This window comes from Oryctolagus cuniculus, chromosome 12, assembly GCF_051225735.1.
Source record: "Oryctolagus cuniculus isolate XC-2025 breed Fujian yellow rabbit chromosome 12, ASM5122573v1, whole genome shotgun sequence".
Classification (NCBI taxonomy): domain Eukaryota; kingdom Metazoa; phylum Chordata; class Mammalia; order Lagomorpha; family Leporidae; genus Oryctolagus; species Oryctolagus cuniculus.
This window is the reverse complement of record NC_142878.1, coordinates 14,574,520-14,595,912: the sequence shown is the minus strand read 5'-3', so window position 1 is coordinate 14,595,912 and position 21,393 is coordinate 14,574,520. Positions and strand designations below refer to the sequence as shown.

The following is a 21,393-nucleotide window of genomic DNA, read 5'->3' as shown; positions in this document are numbered from 1 at the left end:
AGTAGAGGTAAGGGAAAGGAGAAACAGCAGGAAGAATTGGACCCGTGCCCATTTAATCCCAATCTAAATGCAGACTGGACACTCAGTCCCTGGCGCAGTTTCCCACCTGGCCTGTCAGATCTGCTTCATTAAGCTTTGTTAGCTTGCCTACCTCTAATCTTTGTCTCTCTTCTTGTGGGGAGACAAGAACCTCTGTTCTAATCATTTTCAGTTGCATATTTCCGTCTGCTACTTGGCCCTACTTGTACTTGTGGGAACTTGTCCCAAGACCTGGTTCTTTTATTTTCTCTCTAGCATCTATAAAGGCTCAATAACACCCTATTTCAGTGATTCCCTTGGTCTCAAGAGCTTGTGTTTAATACACCTATAGAGGACAAAGAAAATGTCTGTAACACAAAAATCCAATAATATCTTCATAGACATCTTAAATCTCTGGGCACAATTACGTATTCTAGAAATATAAATATATCCTATATACCATAAAATTCTAAAAGAAAAGGTAAAAATTTACAAGGATTGATAAGGTCGCATATGTCCTCCCTACCCTCAAGAGATATTGCCATTCTTTAATCAGGGCTTGGAGTGGAGCTGTCACCCAGATTCAAGTTTCCAGTGAAGATTTTTTGAACAAGATAGATGACAAGTTTAGTTTTGAAGAATGAAAAGAACTCAAATATGCAGTTAAGCAAAAAGTGGATTCCAAGTATGAGTGCGGTTACAAATAATAGTGCCTCAGCCGGCGTTGTGGCATAGCGGGTAAAGCCACCACCTGCAGTGCCGGCATCCCATATGGCCGCCAGTTCAAGTCTTGGCTGCTCCACTTCCAATCCAGCTCTCTGCTGTGGCCTGGGAAGGCAGTGGAAGATGGCCCAAGTCCTTGGGCCCTTGCACCCACGTGGGAGACCCAGAAGAAGCTCCTGGCTCCTAGCTTCGGATCAGCACAGCTCCGACCATTGTGGCCAGCTGGGAAGTAAGCCAGCAGATAGAGGACCTCTCTCTTTCTCTGCCTCTCCTTCTCTCTCTGTGTAACTCTGACTTTCAAATAAATAAATAAATCTTTAAAAATAATAATGCCTCATTAGTGCAGCTGGCCTCAGGTGAAAGGTTTGTTGAAGTTCTGGCAGATGTGGTTGGAGACAAAAGTTGGGACAAATCTTTGCTTTTAGGGATCAAATGAGCAACTTAAGTGAGTGCAGCGAAATGAGCAACAGATGATAAAGAGCAGTAGAGTCTTAGGGAGAACTGGTGAACAAACACTGCTCCACTTAACAGCTTCTAGATTCAAGCTTGTAAACAACTCTGAGTTAGCAAAATTAAGCATGTTTCTAGGCTGAATATGACCTGCAGGCTACCTGTCTTTGGCCTTAAATTAAGAATTTTTAAAGATTTATTTACTTATTTAGACAGTAGGTGACAGAGAGAAAGAGAGAGGGGGACAGAAAGAGAGAGAGAGGGAGAGAGAGAGATCCTCCATATGCTGGTTCACTCCCCAATGGCTGCAACAGCCAGGATTGAGCCAGGATAAAGTTAGACACCAGGAAGTCCTAAGTCTACTAAGTGGGTTATAGAAGGCCAAGTACTTGGATCATCTGCCACCTTCCCAGGTGCATTAGCAGGAAGTCTTTTGGGAATAGTTTCCCCAGCTGTTGTATTCCAGGTTCCGACCTCCATGGGAAGAAGGAGGTAAAAGCAGTGCAAGAATGGGAGCAGGAATTTTTTTGAAGAGGTAGAGAGAGGGAGGGTACACCTTCAGGCATGAATGTAGGCAGCCCCACGAGGAGAGACATGCACCATGAGGAGAATCTGTATCTGTGGGGAAAGAGAGAACGAGCTGCCCCTGCATTCAGTGGTCACCTTTATTGGGTAGAAGATGGTGCCCTAGTTGAATATACAAACACAGTGGAGTTTGGGCAGGGGTCAGTGAGTGTGATGTCATTTGCAAAGTTTCATGACATCTCCATGAGGAGCTCAGTTTACACATGTCCATCATGGTGTCTTCTTCACGCTGGAGGAAGCTTAGGTGCATCATGGGAATGTGGGTGTGCTGGAATGGCATGTGAAGGAATGGATTCATGACGCAGGGCTACAAAAGGCAGACTGTGAGGGAACCTCTTAGCTCCTTTTTGTTCACTGGCTGCCTGCCTAGTCCATAAGAGAAACTGAATTGAAAGCAGAGTGGCAGAGACTCAAACTCATTCCAGTGTGGTATGCCAGTGTCACAAGTGGCAGTTTAACCCACTGTACCACAACGCTGGCCCATCAAAGATGTTGGATTACAAAACAAGTTATTTGTTCTTGAGGCCATGGAGGATCTTGAAAAGATTTGATTCATACACTCTCAAGATATGGTATGTGGCCTCTTCTGGGTCCCTAAATCCTTTTCAAGGTTTCTGCGAAGTCAAAACTGTTTTCATAATAATTATGAAAACATTATTTTCTCTTTTCGCTGTGCTATAATTTATAATGATTGTGCAAACAAAATGGTAGATAAAGCTGAAGTAACTTGGCACAAATCAGGATATGACCAAATTGCACCAGCAGTCATTGCACAAAAACTTGCAGGAAAACATCAGTTTTACTAAAGAATATCTTCAATGAATCAGAGAAAAAATTGTTTAATTTATGATAGCTCCACTCTTGAGTACACACTTTTTAATATTCAGTGTGATAAGCTGGAAAGTACAGGCAAAGCACTTCAGCTCCATAGTGAAATGTGATGCTTATCTTTAGGGAAAAAACTTCTGCAATTATTTGTGTTGTAAGATGAACTAGCAGCTTTTTCATGAACAGCACTGTTACTTGAAAGAACAACTTGTTACTGAATCCAAACTTGTCTGCATGCTGCACCAAAATACAAACAAACAAACAAAAAAACAGTAACTCAAGGGAGAGGTGTTGAAGCAAGGAAAGTGACTCTATTTGGTGTACAAGGAAACAGGAAAGAGAGTGGGGCTTTAGTGCTACAAAATTATCGTTTCCATTCCTTGTAATGGGCTGTTTTAAGGTATAAGTGGCAGAAAAAGAGGAAGAAGGGGAAGGGCAAGGTCAAGAAGTGATTAAATCCTGCAGACATCTGGGCACCAGCACGGGTCTGAGAAGGGTCATGAAATTCTCTGTCCTTGATTAGTTGACTTTGGAGATGGGGATTTGGTCGATCTACTCCATGAATCCTTACAAAAACCTTCATTATTCCCGTATATACCTCTCTATCTCCTCAAGCGATGCAAGCAATGAGGAAAGGCCTATCAGCTGGGTACTCGAGCTGCAAACAAAAGTCCTCTTGTGACAAACATATCTACATGCAGAGCTTAAGGAACCCAGTCCCACCCAAAGGTTCAGGTAGCAAAGGAGGCAGACACAACAGAAGACAGGATGACAAGCTTTTCCACTGTTTCAAACAGATAAAGCGTGTCTCGGTAGAGGTGGGTATTTGGCAGTTCAGGAAATGCCTCCCTGATATGCGCCACTTTGGTCTGCTGATGACTTCAAAGTGAAGGCACTTGGGGGACAGCAAATGCAAAGAGGGGCCTCTCTGAGTTCCCCTTATCTGCGTAGAGAAAGATCTTCCAAAAGGAACTCAGCTGACATCCATCCCATCCCCATGAATTTCATCAACTAGAAAGGTTAGATTGATGAGAGGAGACTGAAGGTTGATGTCACACAGGTTACACGTTGTCAGAGACTGTCATCTGTTCTTCTGAGGGCCCATTCACCTGCCCCCAAAATTACACCCCTCCCACTTCTCCCCTTTGAAGAGGGCATATAAACTAGATCTCACTTTTCTTTCCTGGGATGTCTTCATGCAAATAATAAATTTGTGTACCTTTTTTCCTGTGAATTTCCCTGCTGTTCATTTATTTCACAGACTCAATTATCAAATGCTCAAGAGAGTACAATGGAAGTTCTCCCACCCGTATAGCAGATTGTTCCTGGAAATGAATAAAGTAAGTCTGTCACTTTAAAGGAAAAAAAAAAAAGACAGTATTTGCTATTTATTGCAATGATAAAGTTCAAGTTTCCACGTGAAAATTAAGATTTTGGAAAACTCCTATCTGCCATCATGAGCTTGACAACTTTCCAATGCCTATGGCTTTTTTGATGAAGACAGAGGTACTATGGCTGCATGTAATATTTTGATATATTATATAAAGAGCTATGCCAATATTTGAAAGAGTTACAGTATTTGGTGGATTTATATTTTTCAAGTAACTAGTACATAAATTTTAAAAATCATGCATTTATAAAAGATCAATTCAAAGTATCAACAAGATCAATTATTTTGAATATACAGGTTATGGACTCATTGAAATGAGTTCACAATGTTTGCATAATCTTTAAGAAACTACTGTTTGTTGGCGGGGGCTAGCTGGCACCACGGCTCACTTGGCTAATCCTCCGCCTGCGGTGCTGGCACCCCGGGTTCTAGTCCCAGTTGGGGGCGCTGGATTCTGTCCCGGTTGCTCCTCTTCCAGTCCAGCTCTCTGTTGTGGCCTGGGAAGGCAGTGGAGGATGGCGCAAGTGTTTTGGCCTTGCACCGGCATGGGAGACCAGGAGGAAGCACCTGGCTCCTGGCCTCAGATTGGCGCAGTGAGCCGACCATAGTGGCCATTTGGAGGGTGAACCAACGGAAGGAAGACCTTTCTCTCTGTCTCTCTCTTTCTCACTGTCTAACTCTGCCTGTCAAAAAAAAAAAAAAAAAAAAAAAACACAAAAACTACCGCTTGTTAAGTTGTGATGCAGTATTAAAGTAGAATATCTACAATCTCCATGAAAGGGTGTTAAAGCTTCTTTTCTAAACACACATATGCATACACCTGCATTTTGGAAATCAGCTTCAACTGAAACAGAAGATTCCAGTAGCTTGAATGTAGAAACAAGAGAATTCCATGTTTTTTTCCAAGCAAAATTGAGAGAAATCTTAAAAATGTAACATCACTATTTTAGTAAATTGTCCATTAAAAAGTGTCTTTTTTTTTTTTCTTTTTTTCTTTTTTTTTTTTTTTAACTTTTATTTAATGCATATAAATTTCCAAAGTACGACTTATGGATTACAATGGCTTCCCCCCAATACCGTCCCTCCCACCCACAACCCTCCCCTTTCCCACTCCCTCTCCCCTTCCATTCATATCAAGATTCATTTTCGATTATCTTAATATACAGAAGATCAGCTTAGTATACATTAAGTATGGATTTCAACAGTTTGCTCCCACACAGAAACATAAAGTGAAAAATAATAGATGATTTTTTTTAAATGATGAAATCAGATGAAATCTGATGAAATCAGATGAAATCAGACCTATTGTCATGTTTAATCCCAGTGAGAGTCAAGTTGGGAATTGATAATTTCTTCTTTTTTTTTTTTTTTTTTTTTTTTACAGAGGATCAGTTTAGTATGCATTAAGTAAGGATTTCAACAGTTTGCACCCCCATAGAAACACAAAGTGAAATATATTGTTTGAGTACTCGTTATAGCATTAAATCTCAATGTACAGCACATTAAGGATAGAGATCCTACATGAGGAGTAAGTGCACAGTGACTCCTGTTGTTGACTTTACCAATTGACACTCCTGTCTATGGCATCAGTAATCTCCCTATGCTCCAGTCATGAGTTTCCAAGGCTATGGAAGCCCTCTGAGTTCTCCGACTCTTATCTTGTTTAGACAAGGTCATAGTCAAAGTGGAGGTTCTCTCCTCCCTTCAGAGAAAGGTACCTCCTTCTTTGATGACCTGTTCTTTCCACTGGGATCTCACTCGCAGAGATCTTTTGCCAGAGTGTCTTGGCTTTCCATGCCTGAAATACTCTCATGAGCTTTTCAGCCAGCTCCGAATGCCTTTAGGGCTGATTCTGAGGCCAGAGTGCTATTTAGGACATCTGCCATTCTATGAGTCTGCTGAGTATCTCACTTCCCATGTTGGATCACTCTCCCCTTTATTTACTCCATCAGTTAGCGTTAGCAGGTACTAGACTTGTCTATGTGCTCCCTTTGACTCCCAGTCCCTTCACCATGACCAACTGTGAACTGAAACTGATCACCTGGAACAGTGAGATGGCATTGGTACATGCCACCTCGATGGGATTGAATTGGAATCCCCTGGTATGCTTCCAACTCCACCACTTGGGGCAAGTCAGCCTGAGCATGTCCCAAATTATACATCTCTTCCCTCTCCCATTCCCACCACCATGTTCAACAGGGATCACATTTCAGTTAATTTTCAACACTTAAGAATAACTGTGCATCAATTACAGATCTAAACCAGTCATATTAAGTAGAACAGATAAAAAAACTACTAAGAGGGATAATGTATTTAGTTGTTCATTAACAGTCAGGGCTATGCTGATCAAGCCACCATTTCCCATAGTGTCCACCTCACTCCAACAGGTTTCCCTCTTGGTGTTCAGTCAGTCGTCACCGATCAGGGAGAACATATGGTATTTGTCCCTTTGGGACTGGCTTATTTCACTCAGCATGATGTGTTCCAGATTCCTCCATTTTGTTGCAAATGACTGGATTTCGTTGTTTCTTACTGCGGTATAGTATTCTAAAGAGTACATATCCCATAATTTCTTTATCCAGTCTATCGTTGATGGGCATTTAGGTTGGTTCCAGGTCTTAGCTATTGTGAATTGAGCTGCAATAAACATTAGGGTGCAGACCTCTTTTTTGTTTGCCAATTTAAATTCCTTTGGGTAAATTCCAAGGAGTGGGATGGCTGGGTCGAACGGTAGGGTTATCTTCAGGTTTCTGAGGAATCTCCAGACTGACTTCCATAGTGGCTTGACCAGTTTGCATTCCCACCAACAGTGTGTTAGTGTCCCTTTTTCCCCACATCCTCGCCAGCATCTGTTGTTGCTAGATTTCTGCATGTGAGCCATTCTAACCGGGGTGAGGTGAAACCTCATTGTGGTTTTGATTTGCATTTCCCTGATTGCCAATGACCTTGAACATTTTTTCATGTGCCTGTTGGCCATTTGGATTTCCTCTTTTGAAAAATGTCTATTGAGGTCCTTGGCCCATCTCTTAAGTGGGTTGTTGGTTTTGTTTTTGTGGAGTTTCTTGATCTCTTTGTAGATTCTGGTTATCAACCCTTTGTCTGTTGCATAGTTTGCAAATACTTTTTCCCATTCTGTCGGTTGTCTTTTCACTCTCCTGACTGTTTCTTTTGCAGTACAGAAACTTCTCAATTTGATGCAATCCCAATAGTTGATTTTGGCTTTGACTGCCTGTGCCTCCCGGGTCTTTTCCAGAAATTCTTTGCCTGTGCCAATATCTTGAAGGGTTTCTCCAATGTTCTCTAGTAACTTGATGGTGTCAGGTCGTAGATTTAGGTCTTTAATCCATGTTGAGTGGATTTTTGTGTAAGGTGTAAGGTAGGGGTCTTGCTTCATGATTCTGCACGTGGAAATCCAATTTTCCCAGCACCATTTATTGAATAGACTGTCCTTGCTCCAGGAATTAGTTTTAGATCCTTGATCAAATATAAGTTGGCTGTAGATGTTTGGGTTGATTTCTGGTGTTTCTGTTCTGTTCCATTGGTCTATCCATCTGTTTCTGTACCAGTACCATGCTGTTTTAATTACAACTGCCCTGTAGTATGTCCTGAAATCTGGTATTGTGATGCCTCCGGCTTTGTTTTTGTTGTACAAGATTGCTTTAGCTATTCGAGGTCTCTTGTGCCTCCATATAAATTTCAGCACCATTTTTTCCAGATCTGAGAAGAAGGTCTTCGGTATCTTGATTGGTATTGCATTGAATCTGTAAATTGCTTTTGGGAGAATGAACATTTTGATGATATTGATTCTTCCAATCCATGAGCATGGAAGATTTTTCCATTTCTTGGTATCCTCTTCTATTTCTTTCTTTAAGGTTTTGTAATTTTCATCGTAGAGATCTTTAACGTCCTTGGTTAAGTTTATTCCAAGGTATTTGATTGTTTTTGTAGCTATTGTGAATGGGATTGATCTTAGAAGTTCTTCCTCAGCCATGGCATTGTCTGTGTATACAAAGGCTGTTGATTTTTGTGCATTGATTTTATACCCTGCTACTTTGCCAAACTCTTCTATGAGTTCCAATAGTCTCTTAGTAGAGTTCTTTGGGTCCCCTAAATACAGAATCATGTCATCTGCAAAGAGGGATAGTTTGAGTTCTTCCTTCCCAATTTGTATCCCTTTAATTTCTTTTTCTTGCCTAATAGCTCTGGCTAGAACCTCCAGAACTATATTGAATAGCAGTGGTGAGAGTGGGCATCCCTGTCTGGTTCCAGATCTCAGTGGAAATGCTTCCAACTTTTCCCCATTCAATAGGATGTTGGCTGTGGGTTTTTCATAGATTGCTTTGATTGTATTGAGGAATGTTCCTTCCAAACCCAGTTTGCTTAGAGTTTTCATCATGAAAGGGTGTTGTATTTTATCAAATGCTTTCTCAGCATCTATTGAGATAATCATATGGTTTTTCTTCTGCAGTCTGTTAATGTGGTGTATCACATTGATTGTCTTGCGCACATTAAACCATCCCTGCATACCAGGGATAAATCCCACTTGGTCTGGGTGGATGATCTTTCTGATGTGTTGTTGCATTCTATTGGCGAGAATTTTATTGAGGATTTTTGCATCTATGTTCATCAGGGATATTGGTCTGTAATTCTCTTTCAGTGCTGCATCTTTTTCCGGCTTAGGAATTAAGGTGATGGTGGCTTCATAGAAAGAATTTGGGAGGACTCCCTCTTCTTCGATTGTTCTGAATAGTTTGAGAAGAATTGGAGTTAGTTCTTCTTTAAATGTCTGGTAGAATTCAGCAGTGAATCCATCTGGTCCTGGGCTTTTCTTTGTTGGGAGGGCCTTTATTACTGTTTCAATTTCTGTCTCAGTTATGGGTCTGTTTAGGTTTTCGATGTCTTCCTGGTTCAATTTAGGCAGGTTGCATGTGTCCAGGAATCTATCCATTTCTGATAGGTTTCCCTGTTTGCTGGCATACAAGTCCTTGTAGTAATTTCTGATGATTCTTTTTATTTCTGTGGTGTCTGTTGTTACATTTCCTTTTTCATCTCTGATTTTATTGATTTGGGTCTTTTCTCTTCTTTTTTTAGTTAGTTGGGCCAATGGGGTGTCAATTTTGTTTATTTTTTCAAAAAACCAGCTCTTCGTTTGGCTGATTTTTTGTAATGTTTTTCTTGATTCAATCCTGTTGATTTCTTCTCTGATTTTAATTATTTCTCTTCTCCTACTAGATTTGGGTCTGGTTTGCTGTAGGTTTTCTAGATCCTTGAGGTGAAGTGAAAGCTCATCTATTTGGTGTCTTTCCAATTTCTTGATGTAGGCACCTATTGATATAAACTTTCCTCTTAACACTGCTTTTGCTGCATCCCATAAGTTTTGGTATGTTGTGCTGTTATCCTCATTTACTTCCAGAAAGTTTTTGATTTCTCTTTTGATTTCTTCTATGACCCATTGTTCATTCAGGAGCATGTTGTTCAGTCTCCATGTGTTTGCGTATGCTCTAGGGATTCCTGAGTTGCTAAATTCCAACTTCATTCCTTTATGGTCTGAGAAGCTGCATGGTATGATTCTAATTCTTTTGAATTTGCTGAGGCTTGCTTTATGGCCTAGTATGTGGTCAATCCTAGAGAAGGTTCCATGCACTGCTGAGAAGAATGTAAAATCTTTAGCTGTAGGATTGAAAGTTCTGTATACATCGGTGAGATCCATTTGGGCTATAGTGTCGTTTAAATCTACTGTATCCTTGTTGATCTTCTGACAGGATGATCTGTCTATTTCTGAGAGTGGAGTATTGAAGTCCCCCAGTACTACTGTATTGGGGTCTAAGTCTCCCTTTAAGTCCGTTAATAAATCTTTTAGATAAACTGGTGCCCTGTAGTTAGGTGCATATACATTGATAATTGTTATATCTTCCTGTTGAATTGATCCCTTAATCATGATATAGTGTCCCTCTTTGTCTCTCTTAACAGTTTTTGTGGTAAAGTTTATGTTGTCCGATATTAAGATCGCTACGCCCGCTCTTTTTTCATTTCTGTTGGCATGGTATATCTTTTTCCAGCCTTTCACTTTCAGTCTGTATGGATCTTTGTTGGAAAGATGTGTTTCTTGTAAGCAGCAAATAGATGGGTTTTGTTCCTTAACCCAATCAGCCAATCGGTGTCTTTTAACTGGACAGTTCAGGCCATTCACGTTCAAAGTGACTAATGATAAGTGGTAACTTTGCCCTGCCATTTGCCAAAGATAAGTTCTAATATATGCTTTGAATTCCCTGTGATCTTTTGCTGTGAGGTTTCCTTCCTTTACCTTCTTTCATATTGATGACCGTGTTTCTGTGTTTCTGTGTGTAACACATCTTTAAGCATCTTTTGCAGGGCTGGACGAGTGGCAACAAATTCTTTCAATTTCTGTTTGCAATGAAAAGTCTTTATTTCACCTTCATTCACAAATGATAGCTTTGCAGGATATAATATTCTGGGCTGGCAGTTGTTCTCTCTTAGTACCTGGGCTATATCTCGCCATTCCCTCCTAGCTTTTAGAGTTTCTGATGAGAAGTCAGCTGTGAGTCTGATTGGAGATCCTCTGAGAGTAATTTGACGTTTCTCTCTTGCACATTTTAGGATCTTTTCTTTATGTTTCACTGTGGAGAGTTTAATTACAACGTGTCGTGGTGAGGATCTCTTTTGGTCGTGTTTATTAGGGGTTCTGTGGGCTTCCTGTACTAGGATTTCTCTGTCCTTCTCCAAACCTGGGAAATTTTCTGCTAATATCTCACTAAAAAGGCCTTCTAATCCTTTCTCCCTCTCCATGCCTTCAGGAACTCCTAGAACCCGAATGTTGGGTTTTTTAATAGTATCCTGAAGATTCCCGACAATATGTTTCAGATTTCTAATTTCCTCTTCTTTTCTTTGGTCTGACTGTATCCTTTCCTGTTCTCTGTCTTCTAAGTCCGATATTCTCTCTTCTGCTTCACCCATTCTGTTTGTAAGGCTCTCTATTGTGTTTTTCATTTGATCTATTGAATTCTTCACTTCAGTCACTATCACAGTTTCCTGTTGTACTAGTTGTTTCGTTTCATTTTGATTCCTCCTTAATATTTCATTTTCACGAGAGAGATTTTCTATCTTGTCCAGTAAGGATTTGTGTAGTTCAAGAATTTGTTTTTGAGAACTTCTTAATGTCCTTATCAATTTTTTGAGATCTGCTTCTTGCATTTCTTCTATGTCATCATCTTCATAATCTTGAATTGGGGTGTCTTTTTCATTTGAGGGCGTCATGGTGACTTCCTTGTTTTTATTACCTCGGTTTTTGCGTTTGTTATTTGGCATATTGGAGATATTTGGTTTCTTCACTGTGGTGCTTTTTCTTGTTATACTATGACTCTAGATTAAGTGGACTATATGTTTTTGATGGAGCCTTAGGGCTTGAGATGGGTGTGGCCTGAGAGCTCTGTTTGGTGTGCCAAAGGTGACACTCCCAGGTTGGGCGTGGTAAATCTCTCTCTCTCTCTTTCTTTTTTTTTTTTTTTTTTTTTTTTGATTCAAAAGGGAAGTAATTCCGCACAGCTGAACGAAGTTGGAGGTAGTTAGCAGGCAAATGATATACTCACAGGAGCCAGAGATCAAAAGCTCTTTCCCAAGATCCCCACAGGGAATCTGTTCGGCCCTCAGAGTGGGCTCAAATTCTCCTTCAGCCTCCCACTGGGTTGCCAAAGTTACGGAATTGTAGCGTCTCTGGAGAGTGCTCACGTGAATTCCGTGAGTTCTCTCCCCCACCGTCTCTTTTTTCACAGTCTCAGTTCAGTAGCACCACAAATTTACTAGGTCCTAATCTCCTGTTAATTCGCCCCGCCCAGAGTCAGGTTTTTCTGCTAGGCTCAGGGCCGGTGCAGACCTGAGGTCGCTCTGCTTATGACGTATGTCCAAGATGGCGCCTGCTCTTTGTCTTGCTCGCCCTTGAGAGGTGAGCGGAGAGAGAGAAACCCGTGTCCGTACTAGTCACCCTTTTTTTTTTTTTTTTCTCTCTCTCTCTCTCTTCCAGTTAGCCTTGTGAACTTCCCCCCCCGGGGGTCGTTCCCTCTAGTCTCCTCTCTCCGCTTGCCTGCCGGTATCTCGGGTTATTGAGGTTCGGCTCACCTCGCGTTCCAGCACTGGTGTGTTGAGTCTGCCGCTGATGTCCCGAACTGTGGGTTCCCACGCTCTCCACGCAGGTCCGCTGTGAGTCACGCGTTCCGGAAGAGTTTCTTCTGCTGTTTCCTCCCCTACTCTTCCTTGAACCTGCAGTATCTCCACTTTTATTAAACTATCTCTCCCCAGACTATCAGTGTGCTCCCTTCCTATTCCGCCATCTTGCCGGAAATCTCTAAAAAGTGTCTTTATTTTAACCTTTAATAGGTCTATTATCATTATTTGTAAAAGATTTTATACATTTTTATTTATCCCCCCCCCAAAGAAACCTTTTATTTAAGGAATACAGACTTCATGTATTTCATAAGTACAACTTTAGGAATATAGTGAGCCTTCCCACCATACCCACCCTCCTATGCACACTCTCACACCTTCCCCCTCCTCCCTCTCCCATTCCCAGTCCAGTTCTCCACTAAGATCCATTTTTTGATTAACTTTTTTGACAGGCAGAGTGGGCAGTAAGAGAGAGAGAGAAAGAGAGAGAAAGGTCTTCCTTTTGCCGTTGGTTCACCCTCCAATGGCCGCCGCAGCTGGCGTCGCTGTGGCTGGCGTGCTGCAGCCAGCGCACCGCGCTGATCCGAAGGCAGGAGCCAGGTACTTCTCCTGGTCTCCCATGGGATGCAGGGCCCAAGCACTTGGGCCATCCTCCACTGCACTCCCTGGCCACAGGCCACAGCAGAGAGCTGGCCTGGAAGAGGGGCAACCGAGACAGAATCCGGCGCCCCGACCGGGACTAGAACCTGGTGTACTGGCGCCACAGGTGGAGGATTAGCCTATTGAGCCGCGGCGCTGGCCATTTTTTGATTAACTTTATACACAAAAAAATCGACTGTATACTAAGTAAAGAGTTCAACAATTTGCGTGGAGGGGGGCAGGATCTGTTCCTTAACAGCTGAGACAAGCATTGTTCAAAGTCATTGCATCTTGAAGTTAATCTCACTTCTTCTTTTTTTTTTTTTTTTTAGAAACTTAATTAACTTTAAAGAAGCACCCAGGAAGCCGGCGCCATGGCGCCATGGCTAGTCCTGGTATGGGCGCCGGATTCTGTCCCGGTTGCCCCTCTTCCAGGCCAGCTCTCTGCTGTGGCCTGTGGCCAGGGAGTGCAGTGGAGGATGGCCAGGCCCTGCACCCGCATGAGAGACCAGGAAAAGCACCTGGCTCCTGGCTTCAGTTCAACGCGATGCGTCGGCCGCAGCACGCCAGCCACAGCAGCCATTGGAGGGTGAACCAACAGCAAAGGAAGACCTTTCTCTCTGTCTCTCTCTCTCTCTCACTGTCCACTCTGCCTGTCAAAAAAAAAAAAAAAAAAAAAGAAGCACCCAGGAGTGATACATATTTTGCGAGCACTTAGACATAATTATAATACAACTCTTTGAGGACAAAAGTCCTGTATGGGAAGTTAATGCACAGTGACTCTTGTTAATTTAACAATTAACACTCTTATGTATGACGTCAGTGGTCACCTGAGGCTCTTGACATGAGCTACCTAGGCTATGGAATCCTTTTGAGTCCACAAACTCCATTAGTATTTAGACAAGGTCATAAGCAGAGTGGAAATTCTCTCCTCTCTTCAGAGAAAAGTATCTCCTTCTTTAATGACCCCTTCTGTCCACTGGGATCTCACCCACTGAGTTCCTTCATGTAGGACATTTTTTGCCACAGTGTCTTGGCTTTCCATGCCTGAAATGCTCTCATGTACTTTTCAGACAGGCCAGATTATACATATATTTTAAATATTCTGTATTAATTTGTAATGTAGTGAATATCAAAAGATAAAATTCACAAAAATAAAAGCTTTTGGCATCCTCAGTAAAGAAATATAAAGTTTTCAGGCTGGCGGCATGGCGCACTAGGTTAATCCCATGTGGATGCCGGGTTCTAGTCTGGGTTGCTCCTCTTCCAGTTCAGTTCTCTGCTGTGGACTGGGAAGGCAGTGGAGGATGGCCCAAGTGCTTGGGCCCCTGCACCCACATAGGAAACCAGGAGGAGGCACCTGGCTCCTGGCTTCCAATCAGTGTAGCTCCGGCCGTTGCAGCCATTTGGGGAGTGAACCAACGGCAAAGGAAGACCTTTCTCTCTGTCTCTCTCTCTCACTGTCTGTAACTCTACCTGTCAAATAAATAAATGAAAATCTTTTAAAAAAGGAAATATAAAATTTTCTAAATTAAATGTTTGAGAACTACTGAATTAGCAGCTGAATAGCATATTTGAAGAGGCATTGAGCTTATGGCATAAAATGAATTACAAAGGTAAAATTGGAGAGAGTAGATGGTGGTTGAATAGGTCAGAAAAGAAGCAATTATACTCTGCCTTTCAAATAAATAAATAAATCTTAAAAAAAAAAAAAGTTCTGGCCCTGTGGCGTAGTGGGTAAAACCACCACCCTTGGCGCTGACATCCCATATGGGTGCCGGTTCAACCCCTGGCTGCTCCACTTCCAATCCAGCTCCCTGCTATGGCCTGGGAAAGCAGTAGAAGATGGCCCAAGTCCTTGGGCCCTTGCACCCACTTGGGAGATCTGGAAGAAGCTCCTGGCTCCTGATGAAATAAATAGACAAAATAAAACCCATCAGTCTCTTTCTCCAGTCTTGCCTGCATCTGCCAGTGGGCTCATGACCAAAGTGGATGTGGTAGCAGGATGGAAGTTCTGCATAGGCTCAGCAATGTGGACTTCTACTCACCAAGACCGAATTGACCACAGACGCTGCTGAGTACCCAATCTGCCAACATCTGGAGACCAACACTGATTTCCAATATGGCACCATTCCCTAGGATGATCTAGCCAACGAGTTGATTACACTGAATTACTTTGATCATTGAAGCATTGATTTGTGTTTTGTCCTTAGTGTAATAGACATTTACTATGGATATTAATTTGCCTTTCCCACATAAAATCTTTCAGTCAGAACTACCAGCCATGCATTTACAGAATATTCTATTCACCAACATGATGCTCTAAACAGCATTACTTCTGATCAAGGAATTCACTTCACAGGAAAAGAAGTGTGACACTTGACACCTGCACATGGAATTCATTGTACTTACCATGTTCCGTGGCATCCCAAAGCAGCTTGCTTGCAGAACAGTGAGGTGGTCTTTGGCAGACTCAGTTACAGTATCAGTGAGGTGGCATTACTTTGCATGATTTGGATAAGATTCTCCAGGATATGGTGTATATCCTGAATCAGAATTCTGCATATGGCACCATTTTTCTGATAGCCAGGACTCGGAAATCAAGATCTAGACATGGGAGTGACTCTGTTCGCTATCACCATTACTGATCCACCAAAAAAAATTTTGATTCCCAAGGTGGCAGATTAGGGAGGGAGCTTACTTCTTTAGTATAGGGGAAAATGGCAAAAAAAAAAAAAAAAAAAAAAAAAAAAAAAAAAAAAAAAAAGTGCAGATAGAGTGCAATCTGAGGGAAGATTAGGGAGAAAATGGCAGATGAAACTCCACACAAATTAGAGGGACACTGGATCTATGTGGAGGATGTGGACGTGCACAACTCAGGACCCCAGCATCCAAGAGCCTCAGCACCAGCTTTGGAGAGTGAAGTGAGACCAGACAGCAGCAACTCAAGCCACTAGCAATAAAGCTGTAAGACCCTGGCATGAGTCTGGCATGGAGTCCTGTGGAGGACAGTGTACCTGCCAGTTTAGAGAGAATAAAAGGGTGGGCACATTGCTCTCTCCCTGACCACCTGGCTCTGGCTCCTGGTAACTAGCTTAGAAAGGGCAGGTGCCATTGTTGACATACATAACAGTAATGCCAGCTTGTGTCCGTGCTCCCAGCAACCAGCTGAGAGAAGATGCCTGAGTCTGGCTGGGAGAATTGACAGGGGACTGGGTGCTCATGAACTTGGGAGCCTTGTGTGCTGAAACTGTAAAAACACTGTGGGATATAGCAAAAGCATTTTTAAGAGGAAACATTTATAGCAATTGGTGCCTACATCAAGAAATTGGTAAGGCGCCAAATAAATAAGCTATCAATGCATCTCAAGGAGCTCAAAAAACAATAGCAAACCAAACCCAAAATTAGTAGGAGGGATGACCTAGAGGAAACAGAACATTTAAATAGAAAATCCTAGATATTTCAAGAATCCTTGTAAAACTACAGTAGTTCAGTGGAGCAGTGGAATAGAACAGAGGATCCAGAAATAGACACACATATGATTTACAGTAAAGGGGCTGCTGCTATTCACAGAAACACAAGTGGTCTTTCTAATAAATGGAGAAATTTGATGTCTACATAAAAAATAAATATACCTTAACCCTTTTCCCACACTATAAACAAAATTTAATTTAAGATGGATTATGTGAAGGCTAAAGCAAATAACATACTGGAAGAAAACAACAGAATATTCCCATGATCTTTCTTTTTCTCACTTTCTTAATGCTCTTAGGAGAGCCTTTGTTTTTCATTTGTTTATTTACTCAATTTAGTTTATGTATTTTAAAATGTATAATTAACAAATAATAATTTTATGTATTTGTGTAATGTAATATGATGTATCTATATATGCACCATGTGTAATAATTAAATCAAGCTAATTACCATAGCCACCGCCTCACATACTCTTGTGATGTTTATTTTGCTATGTTATGATTCCTGTGAATCTAAGTAGATTGATATTTTAGTTATAGTTAATGTGACAATTTTAAGACAACATTTATTCCATTTTGGGTTTTTTCCTATAACACAAGCTATAACAGAGCCAAGTGACTGGCTGATAGTCACCTTCTATTGGCTGATTTATAAGCCATGTTGATAATTGTGTGCCAGTATGCAAATGAGAATGTTCAGCTCAGGACTTTTCCCTCCAAGGTTGACATCTGGAAGCTGAGATAATGCACCTTCTGGGGGGATAAATATCAGTGTCTTTAGACTGCCATTTGAGATGCAGCACATTGTGAATCCGTTCTCTGCAAGAATTCACTCTGGAAAAGCATTGATCTTTAGGGGCTATGCAGAGTGAATATTTCTTTACTGTACTGCTGATGATGTGGCAGTAGTTGGGATCTGTTTGAGTGTCATTTTGAAGGGTTGTAGTTCATGGGCCAGTTGGACAGTATCCTCCATGGACACATGGAGTTGAGTTTCTTACTAGCACTCTGTGTTCAAGTAACTTTCTTTTACATTTTACCTATTTTTGCCTGTTTTTATATATTCTTTTTACTTTCATAAGTTCTACTTCTGTATGCACTGTACTAAACTTATTAACTTTAGAGCTATCTTTGTTTCAAATGACTTATCATTTTGTTAGAGAATAGAGTCTGTTCCTCTTGGGGAAATTATAATCATTAAGGTAAAAATTGCCACCAAGTGTTATGCAATCAAGCCATCCTGACTGGTCCAATGTGATGCATAATATAATTTTTTGTTGTGAGAACATAATTCTCTTAGTAATTTTGAAGTATATAAAACATTAATATTAGCTATAGTCACCATTCAATGCAATGGGTCTCAAAAACTTATTCCTCTTGCTTAACTGAAACTTTTTACACTCTGGTTGACATCTACCCATTCCCTCCACACACCAGTTTACTGTCTATTTGTATGAGTTTGACATTTTTAAAGTCTCTATATAAGTGAGATGTGGTAATTGTCTTTATGTGCCTGGCCTCTTCTCTCTTTTATAGGTTTATTCTTTACTGTTCACTCAAAAGTTCTCTGCTTCATTGATCTTGAGAAAAATGAAACCTCTGTCATGCTACTTAGAGTCAGGAGGACACTGGAAAAAATCCTGATGGCATTTGCTCACTCTGCATATGATTTGGCCTCATATGCCCCCTAGCCTCTCACCCACTTCTGCCTTACCTACTTCAAGGCACATCTCCAGCTACAGGGTTATTAGGCTACCACAAAGAGTATAGTCTTGGCCCAGGGTTTGGCCCTTTACCTAAGTATATTCCCTGGAAAACAAGCTTGTCTCAACAGTGGGGTTTCCATCCCAACTTGGGTCAATGTGGTGAAAGGAGAGCTGCTTGGCACCTTCTGGAAGAGGGATTCTGAAGCCAACCCCTTATTCCAAATGTCCTTGATGTTGATTTTATTAAATCCCAATCTCTCTTCCTTAGCCTACAGTTACTCTGTAAAAAGATTAGCTCATTATGTTAAGGGACTGACGCAATGATATGAGGCTCAAATTACCACTAATGTTACTAACTCAATGCCAGCCTCTATTCTGGAGCTTTGGAGGAACACATTTTTGGGGATTCAATAGCGACTCCTCCAACCAGTTTTAGGGTTGTTCAATAAAAGTTCCAGTCTTTGAGTCTCTGAAATTACTACAAAATCTGGAACTAGCCATCATGTCATGTTTGGGAAGGCAGAAAGGAGAGGATATAATTGGTGAGTCACTGTAATAAATGTCCACTCTGAAAAGTCTCTATACCAGTCAGGCTAGGCAAGAAAATGTGGTAATCATAAATGAGGATCTCGGGGTTACCTTGCAAGTTTATTTCTCACTCTCATATTTGGCTGTGGGCCCAAGGAATGTTCCAGCACAGTGATACTCCAGGTGCAGCTCAGTGTTACAGGGTATTCTGATCTTATGGTGTCCTTACATCAACATGTTACCCAAGGATCACGCTAGCATGTGAGGAGAACATGGAGACTCCCACCTGGTCTTTAGCATTCCCCATAGAAGTCTCACACATCCTTTTTCCTGAATCTAACAGAGCACCTGCCTGGAGAGGAGATTTTGATAAATATTAGTAGTTCCTATCCCTCTGGTACTCAAGCCAATAACCCCATTTATGGTTTAGGTAGAGGAATTTAAATGTGTGTAGTTATTTGCAACTGTCCAGAGGGAAAAATTACTAGTATTTTGTTTAAAGATATTGCTTAGCTTTGGTTTTGATTCTGGAATCAGGTAACACTTCATTCCACAAAATAGAACAAATACTGCCATATCAGAATAGAAGAGCTTAGTCTTATACACAGAAAAGAACTGAAAAAAACAAAAAACAGAAACAAAGAACAAAAAGCAAATCAATCATTTCAAAGTTACTTTCTTTGTAAGTCAGGGACAGGGAGAGAGAACAATAAGAAATAACTGATTGGGTAACATCAGGTTACTCCAGGTTGCCTTTAAGGAGTGTTGCAGAGGGACCATAACTATCATGGCTGTTGAAACTGACCCAGATGGGAAATCTGGCTGTTACCTCTCTATCTTGATTTATCAGGTCAGACACCAATGTAGTTTCAGTTTGATGGTAAAGTACTTTAGCATGAGTTACCTCCTTTTGGTTTTTAGTCTGTTCTGTTGGGCTTCATTCTAGGAGCTTAGACTAAACCAGTGTACTTCTATAGCCACATAACCAAAAGAATCTTATCTTTTAACTCAAATAATCGTTATCATTTTCATTTAAGGAGTGAGGATATTTACCACTGAACTGAGAGCTCAGCCAGACATACATTCCTGGATCTCGAGAAGAAAGAAAAGCTCAGACAAGTGCAACTGGAAGCAGCTACAAACCAGCACAGTCTGCAGGTGACAGTGACAAGTTTCCAACAGAAATCTGGATGTAGAAATGCACGGCTTTGGCCACGAAAGCATGGGGTTAGTCCAAGGTATTCCGAGACTGGTCTTGCTGGCTTCCACATTGGGTATTCTGAGGCGTGTTTTAAATAAGAGTCCTGGCAACAAGCCCCTGCGCCTCAGAAGCACAAGCTCATTCCTCTAATCAGTCACTTCCTAGTCTTTCTGAGTGCTGTCAGATCTGCATGTTCTCAGCAGTTCAATTGTTCTTCAAATTATCCATTGTGTGAGCCAAGGAACTGAACTTTCTAAATAAAGATTTAAAAAGCACTTCTCCTGATGAAAGTAAAATGCATACTGGCTGAGTGGAGCCCCTCTGCTATCTTAAATGGCACCCAGCCTTCAACAGACACCTGGAAACACCGTTCGCCTTTCACATATGCGAGCCAGTGTTCAGGTCTGTCCAAGGCTCCAGGCTCTATCCAGGGATGGCTGTGAACTTCAACCAGGACAGCATCTATGTGATGCTCCTGAGTAAACGCTCAACAGAGAGCCTGCAACAACCACTGTTTAATTCCCTAATGTCTTTTCTTTCCATCTAGCTTCACAAGTGTGTGTGCACACATGCAAATCTTGCTTAAAATGAGCAAGATTCTGTGATGTGCTCTTCAAATATCATGTGTAAGGAGGATGGAGTGGAATTTAGGACCATGAAAACAACTCTCATTGCCACCCCCCCAGTATGTCTGTTCCCACACTGGTTGTGTTGGCACTTTCTCATGCAGGAGGCAGGGTGAGTGTCTTCAGCTTCTTTGGAGTCTGGACAGCCTTCCAGAGCACACACCCAAGATGTGTGTGCAAGCTCCTGCCTTCTCATGGAGCTGACACACCACGGGGGAACACATGTGGCACTGCCTTCAGTGGCCTCTGCTAGACTTCCTCGGGTTTGCAGTACACATTCACCCCCATGCCTCATAATTCCCTTATATCTGCCGAACTAAACAAAAATAGAGATTCTCCAAAGATTAATTAAATTTATTCAGGAATAGCATTGCAGTGGGAATATGCATGCCATAATAAACTATATGGGTATTCAAGGAGCTTGAAACAGGGAAGCATTTACTAGCAAAAAGGGAGAAATTTACATCAGCTGCTTGGATACAACGTTCATTGGCCTTGGTTACCTGAGGCGGAAGTTGGCATCAGCTCATTGGTGGAGGTATATTGCCAGGCAAATGTGCCATCAAGGGCATCTTCTCTGAATTTCTGCAGTCTTAAAGAACATTGAAGATAAATTTTATTACAGAAATATGTGCAAGGTGTCCAATGAATGCACTGCATATAGAATGAGAAGGAGTCTCGTGTGGGGCATTTAGGAAGTCCGAGACACAGACAGGAAGGCACGAGTCTGTTCTCTTACACTATCTCCCATCTATAATTTTGTATGAGTCTGAAAAGATGATTTCACCTTGATATCAGCAACTTAGCACACATCAATACAAGCTAACAAAAGCCTGGTCAAATAAATGGAAACATATCCATGATAGAACTTAGCACACTAAACTGTCTTTGGTCTCTTCAGGTTAGAGTTCAAGTTCTTGTAAAGATACTTGGGGCTCCAAAAGATGGAAATCTTTCTCTTGACACCCTACTCTTTAGCATCATCTTGAGCCTCCTTCCTGGATCACAACAGCCAGTTCCTTTTGGATGTCCTGAATTAAGTTCCACA

General features: G+C 41.5%; 1 long non-coding RNA gene across 1 annotated transcript in view; it reads left to right on the top strand.

The window, feature by feature from the left end:
• The window catches only part of LOC149122948 (uncharacterized), a 29,486-nt gene extending 12,414 nt beyond the window's left edge, over positions 1–17,072 (top strand). The window contains exons 2-3 of the long non-coding RNA XR_016217295.1: positions 3,866–3,944; positions 13,144–17,072. This is a non-coding gene — a long non-coding RNA (uncharacterized LOC149122948). The remainder of the gene's footprint in view (positions 1–3,865; positions 3,945–13,143) is intronic.
• The last annotated feature ends 4,321 nt before the right edge of the window (positions 17,073–21,393 follow it).